The sequence below is a fragment of the Taudactylus pleione genome, unplaced genomic scaffold, assembly GCF_031769625.1.
Source record: "Taudactylus pleione unplaced genomic scaffold, aTauple2 ptg000188l, whole genome shotgun sequence".
Lineage (NCBI taxonomy): Eukaryota > Metazoa > Chordata > Amphibia > Anura > Myobatrachidae > Taudactylus > Taudactylus pleione.
Window position 1 is genome coordinate 4,667,330 of NW_028284590.1, and position 18,771 is coordinate 4,686,100.

Here is an 18,771-nt window from a genome sequence, read left to right on the forward strand (position 1 = left end):
TAAATTGTATCCTCTCACTTGGTTCAGACTTGGGAGGGCTGCCCCACATACAGGTGGTCCACTCTCAAGTTTTTCCACAGCCTGTTGTGCTTGTAGTGCTCTGACTGTGGCCGTGATATAAGTTCAATAGAAGGACCCTCCTTCAGCAATTCACACGATTGACTGTAGTAGGCAGACACAGGCTGTTGGATCACCAGTGGGGAATCTGACCTGGATACTTGTTCAAATCCGTTTCAAGTCAGATGTATTTTCTTGATTTTCTTTTAAAGAAGGATCCGATTAAAAGTTATGTTTTAATTCTGTTCATTTCCTGATATCAGTTATATGGTATTTATGGGTGTTTAAGGAAAATCATATTTTCACACTCAGAATCAAAATAGTCTCCAATCTCTTTAAAGAGGGAACCACTTAAAAGTTATGTTGTAATTATGTATATTTCCTGATATCAATTATGTCAGTTAATTTATTATAAAAGAGTGCCCGACAAAGGAATCACTTGCTGCACATTGGCTGAGGCCAATGGAAGTTTTTTTTCTGAGTACTTGATATTCGATTCCAGGGAGCACCTCCAGCTATATATAAAATTTTGGTAACTAATTATTAGACTGTGCTAAATTGCTGGTCTATAAATTGAATTACATTTTTTTGTCCTGTGCAGGATATTATATGTGTTTCTTAGTACATAGGGGGTCATTCAGACCCGCTCGCGAGCAAAGGATGCTCGCAAGCGGGTCGATGTTACCCCAATGCGCATGCGCGAGACCCGAACTGCGACAGCCAAGCTGTCGTTCCGGGTCTCGCACCAAAGGGGGCGTGCTGTCGATGGTGACTGACAGCACGCCCCCTTTGGTGGGCGTGCCGGGGGCGTGGCTGCCAGACGGAGGCGTTCCCATGGGAACGCCTACCGTCTGAGTCCGGCCCCACTGACATCACTAGTGATGTCAGTGGGAGTGATTTTGGCTCTGATAGAGCCAAAATCACTCCAGGGATTGCGGTCACCGAGACCCTACCGCAGGGTCTCGTCACAAGCCCGATGGTCGCGATGGTCTTGACCATCGCCACCATCTTTTTGACAGCTCGTATATGCTGTGGGTGGTCACCCACAGCTATGTGAGCGACCAGGAGGCCGCTCCATTTTTAGGTAGGAGGGCACTGATTCAGAGCGAGCGCTCTGGTCAGAGCGTCCGGCTCTGAATCAGGCCCATAGATCCCACAGACTGTAAAGTGACAGTAAGGAGCTGGTTGGATGATCTATTTCCAAGGTTTAGAACATCTTCCCCTAAGACACATAGGGGCTGCTAATGTAGTTGAGTTATATTTTTTTTCTGTGCATGTGCGAAAATTTCTGATAACTCCTCCAGCGCCTGCATTTCAGAGAGTACACACAAAGGCGTTGCTGCAATCCAGACAGATGGTATCAAAAATGTTGTGTAAAACTGATGGGCGTTCCTGGGCGGTGACTGGGAGGTGGCTAGTAGTGCACGCAACGATGGGGGTGTTACGGGAGTGTTGTGGGTGTGTCCATGCAAACAGCTGCGTTTCCAGATGCACCGCCGCAGGCATAGGCGGCCATGGTCAGATGGAGATACTGCACCTGCCCTAGGGTTGGTAAAAAATGTTGATGGTGTGACCGATGTTGGCGTATATGGGCGCACCAGTCAATATTACAGTGGGCGTCTCAGTCCTTGCATATTCGACTGCATGGAAGGGGAGGAGTTTGCAGCAGCGGTATTTGTATAAACTCGCAGATGAGCAACAACCAATAAAGTGTAGGACTGTTGTGGAGTGTATCAGCCTGGTGATTAGCACAGTAGAGTAGGGTGGTTTAAAATCCATGGAATTGGTTTTAGAATAACAAAAGCTGCGCCTGCAATTAACCATATCTTGTTTGGGAATCGGTATGTTATACCGCTGGACGTCAGCCTGGCGGATGAAATACCGACACCGGAAGGTCGGCATATGGAGATCCCAACAGGGTAAGTATAAAGACTATCCCTAACCCTCTCCCTCCCTAACCCTCCCTTAGGGTTACCTAAACCTAACCCCCTTCCCTGCACCCTAAACCTAACCCTTCCCAGGGTGGTACCTAAACCTTACCTCCCCCCGGGGGCGCCTGACCCTAACCCCCCTTCCTCTAACCTAACCCTCACAGTGGGGTGCCTAACCCTAAGTCCCCCCAGGAGACCCTAAACCTAACCTTCCCCCCCTGCGACTATCCGCTCCCGACGCCCGGCTTACCTACGATCGGTATGCCGGGCATCGGGATTTCAGCGTGGGGCTAATGATAGGCGTCGGTATTTAGAAGCCTATCATTAGTCCCATGCCAGCATTTCGACCAAGGGCTTCCTGAATCCTGACTACCTACCCTTGTTTGGTTACAGTGTCCTTGGTACTATAGATTCAAATTCCCAACCAGAAATATCGCTCAGCTACTTTTTCCCAGTACTGTGTTTGAGTTTAGTCCAGACCCGAAGAGATGGAACAAAATGGAAACATGAAGAGAGAACTTTCCTAATTGTTAGTTACATTAAGCCAAAATATACACTCCCACACCTACTTTCCACTGACACTTCCCATCCAAACTGTACGTTTCATTAAAGAATAAACTTCTGTGCAGAGCTATTTTTGTATTGTCAGTTAATGAGATCAGTCCGTGACAGTGACGCTGTAGCATTTTTACCACGAGAATGCCTGGCCAACGTGTGCAAGAAAGAACTGAGAGATGAAGTAATTTTCTTTGTACCAAGCCAAATTAGGGTTTATAATAAAGGCCAGTCTAAACAAAGAGATGATTGAATATATGTAAGAAAAAAATATAATTATAATAACAGAGACAGATCAGCTGCACTCCCAAGGGCTCCTGTGATACCCTTAAATGCTCAAAATACAAGAAAAGAAAAATTGGGGTGGGGGGGTTGCGCTGTCCTGTCTTAATTATAGATAAAGAGAGCCAGGACTTTCAAATAATATTAGATTTATTAAAATTAGTAAAAATTAAATATTAACAATAAAAATAATTCACTTAAAAAGACACACACCATATAAATTAAAGCTTATCCTCTCTAGTGTGTGATGCTGACTGCATCCCATGAGGATAGTATATGATTAGACACAATGTTACTCTGCACATATATATATCTTGTAACAATGTAAGCAGAACTGTGTTACATTACTCACAGTAGTCACACAGATTAAATATTTCACACCTCTGAACCAATTGTTCGAACAAAAAGCATATAAATAGTCAAATAGATGAATCGTAATGTGTTAATTCAATGTCCAGTCAATATTATGGTAAGTGATGAATAAAAAAAAAAAAAAGAATTATCCGGTTATAGTCATAATCTGATTGAAAAATGAATCCAACGGCAGAACACTCATTAGAGGGATAAAACTGCCCACTTATTTTTATTGGAGCAGTCACTCTTATGGTGCATACACTCGGTCCAACTTAAAAGAATGAATATAAACGATAACGATATCGTTTGATTGTTTATATCGTTCTGTTTTTCAACCCCGAACGATGGTCGATGAGCGGGCATGGATGGTCGATATCGACCATCACCCATTCACGTGCATGCAGGCCAACCTTGTCGATATCGACCAGGTTAGCATGTTTGTTCTAGGGACCCGCGATCGTTGACCACGGGATCGTTAAGTCAGTAGGGGGTTGGTGCATGGTGCTGGATGTTCGATAGCAAACATCCAGCACAGCATGACGATCAGACAATGATATGTGATCATTGTCTGATCAACCCATGTGTACGGGCCATTACCTTGCTGCAGATTGGATATCGGCATTATAGGGCACATTACTGCAGCATTATCAATGTGCCGCTGCCTTTTCTGCTATACCCAAAGGACACCGTCCTGTTCCGGCCCACTTTAACCCCTAGTGGGTGTGGGGGCCTCTTATGTGTGTGGCCCCGTAATGACCGCCCCTGTTGCCGTCCTATTATCCCACTAATGAATGGTCTGCCGTTGGATTCATTTTTCAATCAGATTATGACTATAATCGGATAATTATTTTTTGGGGATTCATCACTTACCATAATATTGACTGGACATTGAATTAACACATTAAGATTGATCTATTTGACTATTTATGTCCTTTTGTTAGAACAACTGGTTCAGAGGTGTGAAATATTTAATCTGTGTGAATACTGTGAATAATGTGATACAGTTCTGCTTACATTGTTACAAGAGGGATGAGGTTAACATCCCGACGATCGGGATGCCGACTGCTAAAATCCCGGCGCCGGAATCCCGATCACTGAGAGAACATCTGCATCGGAATCCCGACATGACTGGGGATGCCGACATCGGAATCCCAGCAGCCGGCACCCCGATTGTAAGGAGACCGGGGCAGAGTAAGTATTGGGGGGGAGGTTTAGGTTTAGGCACCCCAGGGGGACTTAGGGTTAAGCTGCAGGAGGGGAGAGTTTAGGGTTAGGCCCCAGACAGGGAGGTTAGGTTCAGGCACCACCGGGGGGAGGTTAGGGGTAGGCATTAAAGGGGGAGGATTAGGTTTAGGCACTTCCCGGGAGGTTTTGGGTGCGGGGTAGGGAGGGTTAGTATTAAGGTACAAAAAAGGAGGGTTAGGGGGTAAATAGGATGGGGGATCAGTACTTACCGTTCCTCTGTCGGGATTCCAATCATCGGGATACCGCTGTCACTGCACTGACAGACGGCATCTCCTCTGTTGGTATTTCATACTGATTCCATTACACGATATATGTGCAGAGTTACATTGTGTCTAATCATATACTATTCTCACTTGATAATCACACATGAGAGAGGTTAAGCTTTAATTTATATGGTGTGTCGTTATAAGTGAATTATTTTTAGCTTTTACTAATTATAATAAATGTAATATTATTTGACACTCTTGGCTCACTATGTCTATAATTAAGACAGGACAGCGCAACCCCCCAATTTTTATTTTCTAAACTACAGAAAAAAAGGTAACGGTTTAAATTGTTAATATCGATGCTAAGTGAAGTAAGGTTGATGAGTGATGCATCGCTTTTATGCTTTATAGTGCTTATCTGATTCAAGTTTTGGTGTTTTTTTATCCTAATTTAATACTGATTATTTGTACAATGCTACCATAATATATAGAACTTTCCAGAGAACATAGAGTCAATCACATCTGTTCCTGCTCTGTTGGAGCTTACTGTTTAAATTTCCTGCCATGTGATCACAGGGAGAACATACAAACTCAGGCCAGAACAGGAACAAAACAGGAATATGAATAATAAACAACAGGAACAGAATGGGTACAGGAACAGACAAACATGAGCGAAAGAGGACCAAAATAGAAAAAGAACAGGACCAGAACAGGACAAAAGATGAATACAAAAGGAACAGGAACAAAATAAAACAGGAAAAGACAGAACAGTGAAAAAAGAGGAATAGGAACAAAACAGAAACAAGAGGAGAACAGAAACAAAACAAAATAGTAACAGAAACAGGAACAGAGCTGGAAAAAAAACCAAGTTCAAAACAAGATCAGTGCATGAACAACAACAAATCAAACCAGGAAAAAGAAAAAAAATAATCTGGATTAAAATTAAACAGGAATAAAAAAAACAGAACAGGAACAAAACATGTAACAGATAATATTAAATAAATTTACATCAGTTTTTGCTGCTTTGGAGCTTACATGTGAACACATGGAGAACATGCAAACTCTGAAAATAACATGAACAGAATCAAAACAGGAACAGCAACAGACAAAAGAGGAACAAAATAGTTCAATAATAGAAATAAAAGAGGAACAAGGCAGGAACAGAACATGAACAAAAAAAGAAAAAGAAATGGAACATGATTATTTTCTTACTGTCTGTACAAGAACAAATGAAAAACAAGAGCAGAACAGGACTTGAACAAAAGTGGAACTTAACAGGAACAGAACTGGAATAAAACTGGAGCAAAATCAAAACAGAGGCAAAATAGAAACATAACTGGAGCAGGAACAAAACAGGAACAACATGAACAGGCACAAAACAAAAACAGCAGAAACAACAACAAAAAAGTAACAGAATATGGTTAAAAAAACAGGACGAGAACAGGACCAGGAACAAAATAAAACAGGAACAGAGCAGACAAAAAGGTGGAATATGAATAGAACATAAATAAAATAAAATAGGAGCAGAACAGGAACAAAAAAAAAGCAACAGGATAGGATAAATAATCAGGAAGAGAACAGGACAAGGAACAAAACAAACTAGGAACAGAACTGGAAGAGACCAGGAACAAAACAAAACAGGAATGAACAGGAACAGACCAGAACAGAAAAAAAACAATAACAGAACAGGTACAAAACAAAATAGATACAGAAAAGTAACAGTACAGAAACAAATCAGGAAAAAAACATGCACGGATCATGTACAAAGCAAAACAGAAACAGGGCTGAGGAATAAAATGCACCATTTACTGAACCTATCAACTATTACCCAAACTGTGTAGAACCTATTAGCCAGGTTTACTTTATATATACACTAAAGTCAATGAAAATATGGAACAATGGCTTGTGGGGATGGGCAATGGCATAAGGGGACCTAATGGCTAACCGTTGGTACTTTTACTGCGAGCAAAGGTTGAACAAGACATTACAAAACTTCCTTTGCATACAAATGACCACCAAACAGAATGAGACAAGGGCCCTCATTCAGAGCCACTCGCTAGCGGCAGTACGCTCGTTCCGAGCGATGTTCGCACATCTGCGCATGCGTACGGATCGTTATACGCATGCGCGAACCAGTCAGTGCGGCCGAAATTCATGTGCTCGCAATATAGCGAATGCCTGCTATTTTGAGTGACAGAAAGAGGCGTATGTGGGTGGTAACAGGGGAAGGTGCTTGAAAATGGGGAGTGGAGATCCGAACGCAGGCGTGCTTAAAGGTCAAAACGGGCGTTTTATGGGTGTGCATAATTAATACAGCAGCATCATTGACCACGTCACTGGGTTATTTTCTAGCCAGAACTGCTCGCAAAATTGTGGTAGCAAAAACCAACCACAAGAATAGCGAGCAGTTCATACGCTGGTCGATGTACTCGATTAATCTAATAAATAGCGGACATGACGTATGGTGCGTGCGGCCAGGGGGCGTTTTTAACAAATAAACGCGCGTATGTTTTGCTCGCTCATTCAAACTTAGAGGTGGGAACAGACTGCAATTTGCGAACTGATCATTTGAATAGCCACCCCTTGTTTTTGAACGAGCGAGCGCAAATAGCGAACGGCTCTGAATCAGGCCCAAGGTACTGATGGTTTCAAAGACCTTTGGATCTTCTGAAGTCTTACAATTAAGGGCCTCACTTAAAACAGTTTTTTTTAAAGATTTTCAGGGACAGAGCCATTCTGAAGAAGTTTGTACAGGAGATTGACTTTTATACAAGTGTAGTTGCAGTAACTGATCTCTAATAAGACCAAGAACAATTATATCAGTTGAGATGATGGAGGTGAAAGGAGGAGGATCTGAATGTTGCTAAAGGAAGCTCCCAGGCAGACCACTTGCATTGAGGTTCTAAGTTAAACCTGTAAAAGATCAGTGCCCATCTGGTTTATTTGTGATTTAGCCTTTTGCCATATGCAGAGATTCTTGTGGCCAGTAATCACTATAATAGAATATTCAACACTCTACTCCTCAATGCCCACTTAATGTCCAAACGTTCTCCCACTTCACAATATCCTTCTGCAGAAGACAATTTCCTAGAAAAGAAAGCACAGTGGTGCAAGTTATTATCAGAGGGACGCACATATGGCAAATGAGCTCCTGCTCTCACATTTGAGGCATCCATATCGACAATAAATAGTGACTCAAGGTCTGGGTGATGAAAGACCACTGTCGGCTGAAACACACTCTTCAAGTTGCTAAATACTTTGGGGACTTCTCCGGGCTACTTAGTAGGTTTAGTCCCTGTTCACTGTTAGTGAAGTCATAACGGTGGAGAAAGGATGTGACAAAAATGATTGGAATACCCAAGAAATCACTGTTTCTTTTTTTGGAGGAACCCATTCTTGAATGGCTTTAACTTTAATCGCATCCATAGGAAACCTTTCTGCAGATATTACATAGCCCAGAAAAGACACTTGAGGCACCTTGAACTGAAGCTTTTCAAGCTTAGCATACAACTACTTGTTCATCAATGTCAGTAGAACTCAACAGACTTGGTCTTAATTTTGCTGCAGTGATGTGGAATACAGTATGATGTCATAAATATATACAACAATGATCTTTCAATGACTAGCTGTATATAAATATTTTTTTGGGGGACAAATATACTTTAAGGGATTGTTTATGAACCATGGAAACAAATAATGTTTTATCAGAATTTGCACAGGCTTCTCAAGTCCAAAATGACTATATGTATATAAATATACAGTATATATATATATATATATATATATATACATATATTGCACACCCCGAACACAAACTGTTATATATGTATGCATATATAAATACATAGATATATATCCCATGATCTAACTCGCAGGAAAATCCAACTATATATTAAGCACTAATCAGGCAGCTTATCTTGACTCATGAAGTTGCAGCATACATTTCAATCCAGTAGATAGTGCTCCAAGACCTATACAACATATCATAAAGTTGCTGCTCATGTTATTTGGAACATTTCGGTGTTACTGTGCTTAAGTGGCTTGCTCATAAGTTAGTAGCCCCAAGCGTCTTTTTGTGTTAATCCCTTCAGGAAAAAGGGTAAATATTGTTTACAAAGACATTTTGTGATCAATGTCTACAATATAAAATATACATCACAATATTAGATTCCACTACTGTCTTTTTAAAATAAGTTCCCCTGAGTAATAACAGACATCCACGCGAGCGAAGCTGCGGGCAAACGCTAGTCATTAGTAAAATCTTGAAACACAGTTGAAATATTAATGAAACTAGAGAACTTCATTAAATATTCACAGTGACCAGTATGAGTGCTAAAAGTGGTCTCCACTTGTCACCCTAACGGATGTATATCAGGATATTCTGTATGTCCCTCGCAGATCAGATTTAGTTAATATCAGTGGCGTAACTAGGGCAGGTCTGCCGGGGCTCATGCCATGGGTGCCATGGGACCGGCTGCGCGGGGTAGGGTGGCTGCCGGCCATGGTCCAGGTCCATCGGTAAAGTCAGTGTAGTGCGGACCGCAGCACCCTGTAACACACACATCGCCACCAGCGCTGGGTAGTAGACTCGTACTACACAGCACCGGTGTGGGTATGTGTGTTTCAGCAGCCAATGAGAGTCAGACAGACGCTCATTGGCTGCTACGCCCACTGCCAGAGCCAGGCTAGAGCTCACTCATGAGCTCCGCCTTCCGGCTCCTGCAGTGGTTGATAGGGGAGACGTCATGATGTCTCTCCCATGGTAACGAGCAGTACCAAGTGGGAGGACGAAGGAACAGACAGTGGCAGGAGCGGGGATTGAGGTGTTTTGTGTATGTAAGAGGGTCCACTACTGGGGGCACTACAAACTGGGGGTACTGTATAAGGGGCACTACTGGGGGCCTGCATAAGGGGGACCACTACTGGGGGTACTGCATAGGGGGGACTGTATAAGGGACAGTGCATAGGAGAGCACAATATAAAGGTGCACTACTGGGGGCACTGCATAAGGGGCACAGTATAAGGGTGCACTACTGGGGGCACTGTATAAAGGGCACTACTGGGGGCACTGTATAAGGGTGCACTGTACAAGGGGCACTACTACATAGGGTACTGCTACTGGGGACATTGCATAAGGGGCACTACTACAGTGGACATTGCAAGAGGGGCACTACTACTGGGGGCATTAAGATGTATATGGAAAGGAATGTTCCCATAGTGATGAGAAAGGGGTGGGGGGGGGGGGTGTTATGTTGACAAGCCCCATTTTCAGTGTGCACACCTCTTGTGGCATGTGACCACACCCACTTTTTGCTTTGGCGCACGCCAATGGAGGAGGCTCCATTTTTCATCTTGCCCTGGGCTCCAAATACCCTAGTTATGCTACTAGTTAATATGGTCAAATAATGCAGGGATTAACGGCAGTGGGTACTGGTTCATAATTGTAATTTATTTTAACCCACCGTAATCTATACATGGCTACAGGCCTCCATCTTTCTTGCCCACAAAGAAAAGACCAGCTCCAAGCGTTGAGCTGAAAGGTCTAATAAAACCTTTCATAAAGTTTTCTTTGACTGATTTGCATTCGGAATGGATGATACAAACAATCTCCCCCTTGAGCAGGCAGCTGCACCTGTGCTAGAGTAAATGGTCCACCTTCCATAGTGTTGGGTTTAATGTGTTTGGCTGGTTATAATGTTATGGCAATACCTGCAGGCAGGCAATATGACTGTAGAACCACTTGGAGAGATATTCACCTTGCGAATGATAAAACTCATTGATAATGAGGCCCAAAGAGTGTGTAACTAGCAGATAATTAAAGCCGGCATGCATGCAAAGAGTGGTGGGATGCATCACATCCCGATTGCGATGTGTAACGCTTTTAGTAAATATAGTACGTGTAAAAGAAGATTTGTATTTTGTGTTTTGTGAAGTTTGATCCACCAAAACAGATATACGTGTAATTATATTTGTATTTATTGTAAAGGATGAGACATGCCCCCAGGATAGGTGATTACACACACCTCACATACAATAGTACATAGGGACATGGAGGATATTTCTAGAAGGGACATGTGGAGTAAGGAGACAGAGCCGTGCGGACAGGTTACAGGGTATATATACCACTGTAACTGCCAGTCTCCAGTATTTGCTCATGATTTAAGTGAAATACTTCTTTATGGTTTAATGAACCACTTGCTACATGATTTAAAAAGAAAAGTGTTACAGATTTATTTTAACCTGTAGAATTATATGTATAGAATTGAATGTATTGTTATCTATCTATGTTACAACTACCTTTGTTATTATATTGAATTTTTATTAAATATACTAGATAAATGGTGAATACTTTATTGTGTGGTAACTTACCTATTACCAGTTACCTCGATGACTGGGATCTGTGAAGAAGAAACAGAATCTTATAAGCTTTGCATGTGTGGTAAGTGATTCACATTTTTACACTGTTATACCAATAGTTATCAAGTGGGTGATACCCAAACAAACCCACTTGGCATACTCTCATAGTATCTAGCTTGGGTGGAGGCACTTCGCATAGACGCCCTAGAGTAAATATAGGGTTACAAGTGGAGGCACTGCTGAGATCTGGACAGTGGGTAGAGAAGTTTCAGGATACCTCCTGTTTATTATTTAGATATGGCACAGATAAAGGGGGAAGATATTTTAGAAAGGTGCAAAAGGAAAAATTTTCTGACAGGGGATCTGTTCGGAGTGCTCAGATCATATTAGCTGTGGAAAATGTATTTGGGGTTAAAGATTGCTGGGAAAAGAAGAATGGAATAGAGTGCACCATATTGTTATCCACAAGAGACCTACTAGAAAGGGATCTGATTCCTATAAAAATACCCATGCCTGATAATAGCAAAGGACAGAAGTGGAATAATATTTGGCCTGTAGAAAAACAAAAATGTTATTTAGGAGCAGGGGAATCTGACCATGTTACACATTCCACTGCTTATATTGGGGAGAGATCTCAGAATATAGGGAGTGCTACTGATCAGGGTCAAAATTATAATGTAGATTCACACCAAAATGCTGCTATGGTAACAGTTGTAAAGACTATAGTAGATGAATTTGGAAGAATTCACTATGAAGGAGGGTACAGATGATTGAGAATTTTCTCAGAGATTCGACCAATTCCTGCAGGAGAAGATAGTTATGAGACATGGAAGGACACTGTTCATCAGTTGTCAGAAGAGTGGCAATGCTCTGATGTGGTTAAGAAGCAAATAATAGAGAGTCTAAGGGGACCCGCCATGGAAGTAATACATGCCACTCGGAGAGATGACCATACTACTAGTTTTGGAGACTATCTTGCCGCTCTAGAACTTGAATTTGGGACACTAGAGAATGTAGATAACCTCAAGTATCGATTAAGACATACTTACCAAGACGTTGGGGAGAAATTAACAGCTTATCTGTTTCATATTGATAAAATAATTCATCAAATCGTCGAAAAAGGAGGGATGACATCGGATGAAGTAAATGAAAGAAGGATGCAACAGTTGATAGAAGGGGCTCTTACCACCGATCCTATAGCTCAAAGGCTTAGATATACAACTGGTTATCAACAACCCCCTTCCTTCACACAACTAATGAGGGAGGTGAAACAGGAGGAGGCTTTAGTCGAAGCAAGAGAGAAGACGGTGAAAAAAGTAAAAGTAATAGCATCCAAAGTAAGTGAGACAGTAACTCCTATTGAAAATTTGACTAAGGTCATAGAAGAACTACGAGGGGAAGTAGGGCAACTAACAATCCAGTTAAAGGAAGAAATAAAAAAGAGAGAAACTGCTAGAACACCTATTGGACCTACACCTTTGAGGAATACTGAGAGGGGAAGAATCATTAGGCAACAAAGATGTTTCAGTTGTGGAAGGTTTGGGCATAGAGCCTTCAAATGCGATCAAAGGTGGAACAATGTAGTAGAGAATTCTAGAGTTAGTCCCAGAGAAAACTCCTCGGGAAACACCAGTGGGAGACCGATGAACCCCGCATCGGCTCCCTAGATCATCAGCGAGAGTTAATGGGGAGTTGTCGTGGCCTATACTCTATACCCAGGGGGTTGATGGGACCGGCTCCACTGATACCTGCATTTGTTAATGGAATTCAGTGTACTGTTTTGTTGGACAGTGAATCACAGGTCTCCATCATATTCGAGGATTGGTATAAACATCATCTGGCTGATATCCCAATATTACCATTGTCATTCCTTATTTTGTGGGGATTGAGGACCTCATTCAGATTCGGTCGAAGCGGCCGCACGGTCGTACGCCACTGATGTTCGCTATACTGCACATGCGTAAAGGCCGCAATGCGCGTGCGCAAACTAGCCGCTATGATCAGAAATTTCTCTCTCCTTGCACACCGCCAGGTCGGTAGTTTGAGTGACAGATTGAGGCGTTTGTGGGTGGTAACAGGGGAAGGTGCTTGAAAACGGGGGTGTGGAGTTCCGAACGCAGGCGTGCCTCATTATGCGAACGGCGTTTTATGGGAGTGCATAAATTACAAAGTAGTGTCATGGCACACGTGACATGGGAGGTTTTACACTGAAATGATCGTGGAGCTTAAGAGAGGGTCAGGTCAACCTTTAGCTCTACGACCAGTTCCGATGGCTGTTGATGCTCGCGATTAATCCTTATGTAGCCGGAGATGACGTGCTATGCGTACGACATGTGGGCGTATTTTTAGCGGTCCGACCGCATCCACCACTTGGTCGGCCAGCTAACGATCCGACCGTAGGGACGCAACTTGCGAGGGAATCATTTGCATATCCGGCCCCTTTTTTACTGTACGACCGTGCGGCTGCTTCGACCGACTCTGAATGAAGTCCCGAGTGCCTATTACGTTAAAATTTCTCCCAGAGGTAACTGCAGTGAGCAGTGAGATAAATACCATAGCTTTAATATGCCCGGAATCAGATGGAGAAGAAAGAGAGGCTCCCATTATTCTAGGAATGAATGCCAATTTATTTTCTCAATGGTGTCGTGAAGTAGGAGGAATAGCATAAACAAATTCCTTACGCATCCATCCTTCCTGTCTGGAAGTATATCGGAAGATCGAAGAGGAAGAAGTACAGGCCAAAATGAGTGACAATGTTTCGATTGATTTTAATAAATGCTTTTCAGAAAGTGATATCCCGATTGAAAGTTAAACAAAGTTGGTGAAGGACCTTATACAGCGGGGTGCTGCATTCTCGCGACATGAGTGGGATCTAGGGCTATCTACCAATGTGTCCCATCAGATTCGATTGACCGTTGAAACCCCCTTTAGAGAAAGATTCCATAGATTAGCACCCGCTGATTTAGAAGACATGAGACAACATCTGAAAATGTTGTTAGATTGTCAAGTTATTCGGGAATCTGAAAGCCCTTTTGCATCACCCATAGTGGTTGCTAGGAAAAAGCATGTGCGCTGATTATCGCACACTTGATCAATGGACTATACCAGGTCAGTACACGGTGCCACGGAAAGATGAAGCTTTGGATTGCCTTCATGGTAGTCAATGGTTTTCAGTGTTAGATTTGAAGAGCGGCTTTTATCAGATTTTGATGGACCCAAAAGATGCAGAGATAACTGCATTTATTTGTCCTTTCGGATTCTTTGAATATTTATGGATGCCCCAAGGGACCAAGGGAGCTCCTGACACTTTTCAAAGAAGTATCGTGAAGACTCTCAGAGAATTAGTGGTGTACTTGGACGACATCATTGTGTTTGGTAAAACTTTGGAGGAGCATAATAAGCGACTTTTGAAATTGTTAGATCGTCTCATTTCCAATGGGTTTAAACAATCTTTAGAAAAGTGTAAAATATGCCAGACAACTGTGAAGTATGTAAGTTATATAGTCAGTCGGAAGGGGATAGCGGCTGATCCTTCTAAAGTGGAGGCAGTGAAAGAATGGCCTAGGCCAACCAAACTAAAAGAATTACACTCCTTTCTAGGGTTTTGCAGCTACTATAGGTGTTTTGTGCCAAAATTTTCTAGAATAGCTAAACCATTGACCGATCTCACGAAGGTGTATCCCCCTTTTAGAAAATCCTCGCCTAGAAGTATTACAAATGAGTTAGGATCCTTTTATCGTATTAATGAAGAATTTGGGGAGCTATGGACTCCACAATGTGAACAATCCTTTCTAGAATTAAAAGAAAGTCTTACATATACACCAGTCTTGGCTTACGCAGATCCTTCTTGACCATATTTCCTGCATATAGATGCATCTTTTGAAGGGCTTGGAGGAGTCCTGTACCAACAACATGATGCTCAATTACGCCCTATCTACTATATTGGTCGAGGGTTATCGACTAGTGAGCGGAATTACCCTGCTCACAAGCTAGAATTTTTAGCTTTAAAGTGGGCGGTGGCGGACAGACTACATGACTACCTGTACGGTGTGGCCTTTGAGGTTCACACTGACAACAATCCCCTTACATATGTTCAGACAATGGATAAGTTAGATGCCACAGGTCACAGGTGGTTGGCTGCTCTATCGGTGTATAACTTTTGCTTAAAGTATAGACCAGGGACTAGCAATATCGATGCAGATGCATTGTCAAGGCTGAAGCAGGAACCAGATGGCTCTCAGGAGGAAGGATGGGTATAAGTACCTGCCTCAGAAGTAAAAGGATTATGCCATCCGATTTCATCTAAGCTAATTGCAAAGAATTTTATTGAAGTATTGGGAGCTACAGGTAAGGCACTTCCATTAGCCTATTGCTGGTTGTTAAGAAATAAGCCATAGTGAATTATTTATGAACAAAAAACAGATCCATATATTCGGGAAGTTAGGCAAGCTGTGATGAGAGCGATGAAACAACCTCCGCTGAATCTGATTAATAATCCGAAGGCCCAATTGCTTTGTCGACAGTATCACCTCCTCAAAATTAGAAAAGGATTGTTGTACAGGATGAAAACCCCCAAAATGGGAAAACCCAAAGAACAACTAGTGTTACCAGAAACGTACCATCCTATGGTCATCAAATCTTTACCCGATGACCATGGCCATTTTGGGGTGGATAAGACTTTTGCATTAATTTCTGATCGATTTTATTGGCCTAAAATGGCAGAAGATATAACTCGTTATTGAAATAATTGTGGTAACTGCGTCCTTCGAAAGACTTTGCCTACATAGAATGCAACCCTTAAAAATATCTCTTCAGAAGGTCCTTTGGATTTAGCATGTCTGGATTTCTTAACTATAGAGTCTGGAGAGGAGAGAAAATCTTCAGTATTAGTGATCACCGATCATTTTACCCGTTATTCACAGGTCTACTTAGCAAAAGATCAGAAAGCTATTACTATCGCCAAGATTTTATGGGAACATTTTTTCATCCACTATGGACTACCGGCCCGTATACATTCAGATCAGGGACGTAAATTTGAGAGTCAAATCATAAAGGAAATGTGTGATATATGTGGTATAAAAAAATCCAGAACCATCCCTTATCATCCATAAGGAGATCCCCAACCTGAGCAATTCAATCGCACCCTCCTTAATATGCTGGGCACCTTTGATCCTAGAAAGAAATCTCATTGGGGCCGGTGCATTAGTCTATTGGTGCATTCATACAACTGTACTAAAACCGAAGCCATGGGTTCTCCCCTTACTTCTTGCTGTTCGGAAGAGAAGCCCGTCTTCTGATAGATGTTTGTTTTGGAATCACTGAAGGAGCTGGTTATATACCCCATTCAAAATACATAGAGCAACTAAGAAGAGAATTACAAGAAGCACACCAGCTCGTTCAAAGAACTGCTAAAAAGCTAGGAGAAAAGAACAAAGTGTATTATGATTCTAAAGGTCGTGAGCATCGACTATTACCAGGAGATAGAGTTTTGATCAGGAATTTGGGGCCTTCTTCTCTACATACATTAAGTAACCGGTGGAGGTCTGATCCCTATGAAATTGTGGAACAGTTACCAGGAACTCCCTCTTACAAGATTAGACCAGAAGGGGACCACTGGCCCAATTAAAACCTATCACTGACAACTTCTGTTACACATACGTCGTGAAATCAGACTCCTTTCAGATTTTCAACCAGAGCTTGAAGAGAAAGGAGATTCTTCTGACCATATCCATCGAGACAAGAAAAATAAGAGAGGTGTGAAATAAAGTGATCCTAACCAGTATGAGGGAGGAGGGGGATATTACTGTAGTGATGCCCAAATAAGAAAATACATTAATATACTCACATTCAGTAAACGAAGAAAAGAGTTTTTTAAATCACCTTCTCCTGAATTATTAGAGAGAGTTAGTGAGAGTGAAGATACCAATGAGTCCTCAATGGTGACACTCTCTGAGATCTTCCAGTTAGAGACTCCTCAGTTAGGAACCCGAGATTTGGAAGGGTTAAGCACGGAGGTTTTTGAAACTGATGATAATTTGGGGGAGATAGGAACTATTCCACGACCAAAAAGGAATGTTAAACCACCGATGGTGCTAACATATGATACATTAGGACAGTCTATTGATTTTTCTTGGCCATATTTTGGGTGGACATTGGAGGGATAAGGGAGTGATAGGATGGGAGTAGGTTTTTTAGAGAAAATTATATTATACAGTATAGGTTATGCTTTACTATATGTTAGTGATGCGCTAACAGAATTCTTTAAGAAATTTAGTTATGCATCAGGGGGAGAGTGTAACACTTTAATAAATATAGTACATGTAAAAGAAGATTTGTATTTTGTGTTTTGTGAAGTTTGATCTACTAATATAGATTTACGTGTAATTATATTTGTATATTTTGTAAAGGATGAGACATGCCCCCAGGATAGGTAATTGCACACACCTCACATACAATAGTACATGGGGACATGGAGGATATTTCTAGAAGGGACATGTGGAATAAGGAGACAGAGCCGTGCGGACAAGTTAGAGGGTATAAGTACCTCTGTAACTGCTGTAACTGCCAGTCTCCAGTTCCCCATGTGAGCTAACTGACCTGTTTGCTCGGCAGCTGCGGGGCTAGAGCTGAGAGAATAGCGGCAGCAGGGTGTCAGGTACGGTTAAGCCAGTGTGGGCACGGTAGCCAGGCTCCCAGAGGACGACGGCATCTCCTGCATAACACTAAGAGTCCCGGAGCTGAGTGACAAGGAAGTCCCGTCATAGCTGAGGGGCGGCGGCTCATGTAGGCTGGCCCACTGAGGGAGAGGTTGATTCTGCTAGACTGACAGGAGGCGGGTCAGGAGGCGGACCTGCTGATATAAGCTGACATGGTTCCCTGCTACTGAATCAGCTGTCGGAAACTGAGAAGCTCAAGAGTCTGATGTTGTGGTGCTGGTGAGCCTTAAAAACATCCCAGACTTTGGTATACTGCCCATTTCAGTGTCTACAGTTATATATATGAAAGACAGTGATGTAACTGATGAATGAGGAGCAAAGTGAAGTCCTCACAGTACCACGTATCTACTATCATCATTAACACCAGTTCAGGGAATTATTTGTAATAATATTAGTTGACACACTAAAGCAATAATATGACTACAGGGAAAATGACACATAGAGAGTTAGGCTATGGAAAAGTGAGATTTAACTGAAACTGTAGAAGAGACCTAAAGTGAATCAATTGTTAGGTTCAAAGTTTTGCACTAGCCATACCCATGTCCCGGAGTTGTGTTTCATCTTCAAGTAAAAGATATGTACTAGGCATCATAATTGATCTCCTGTGAATCAAAGGTTTTTTGCACTGGTCGTCAGTCCCTTTAATGATTATAAAGGCACAGGAGGATAGAAAGTATTTAGCCAGGAACATCTATATCTACCTTATTTGGATGTCTACAGGATTTATATTTTAAAGCAGAACTACAGGAACTACCATGTTCATTCTCTCTTCATGAACTAAACAATAGGACACAGGTCCTGATTCAGAGGAGCTCGCCATTTGCGAGCGCTCGCTCTGAATCAGGGCGCTGTGGGTGACCACCCACAGCTTGTGCGGGCGGCCTGGCGATGGTCGCGATTAACGCGACCATCGGGCTTGTGACGAGACCCTGGTGGTAGGGTCTCGTCCACCGCAAGCCCCAGTGAACTTCCTGCTCTAATAGAGCAGTAAGTTCACTACTGACATCACTAGTGATGTCAGTAGGGCCGCCCCCAAACGGCAGGCGTTCCTTCGGGAACGCCTCCATT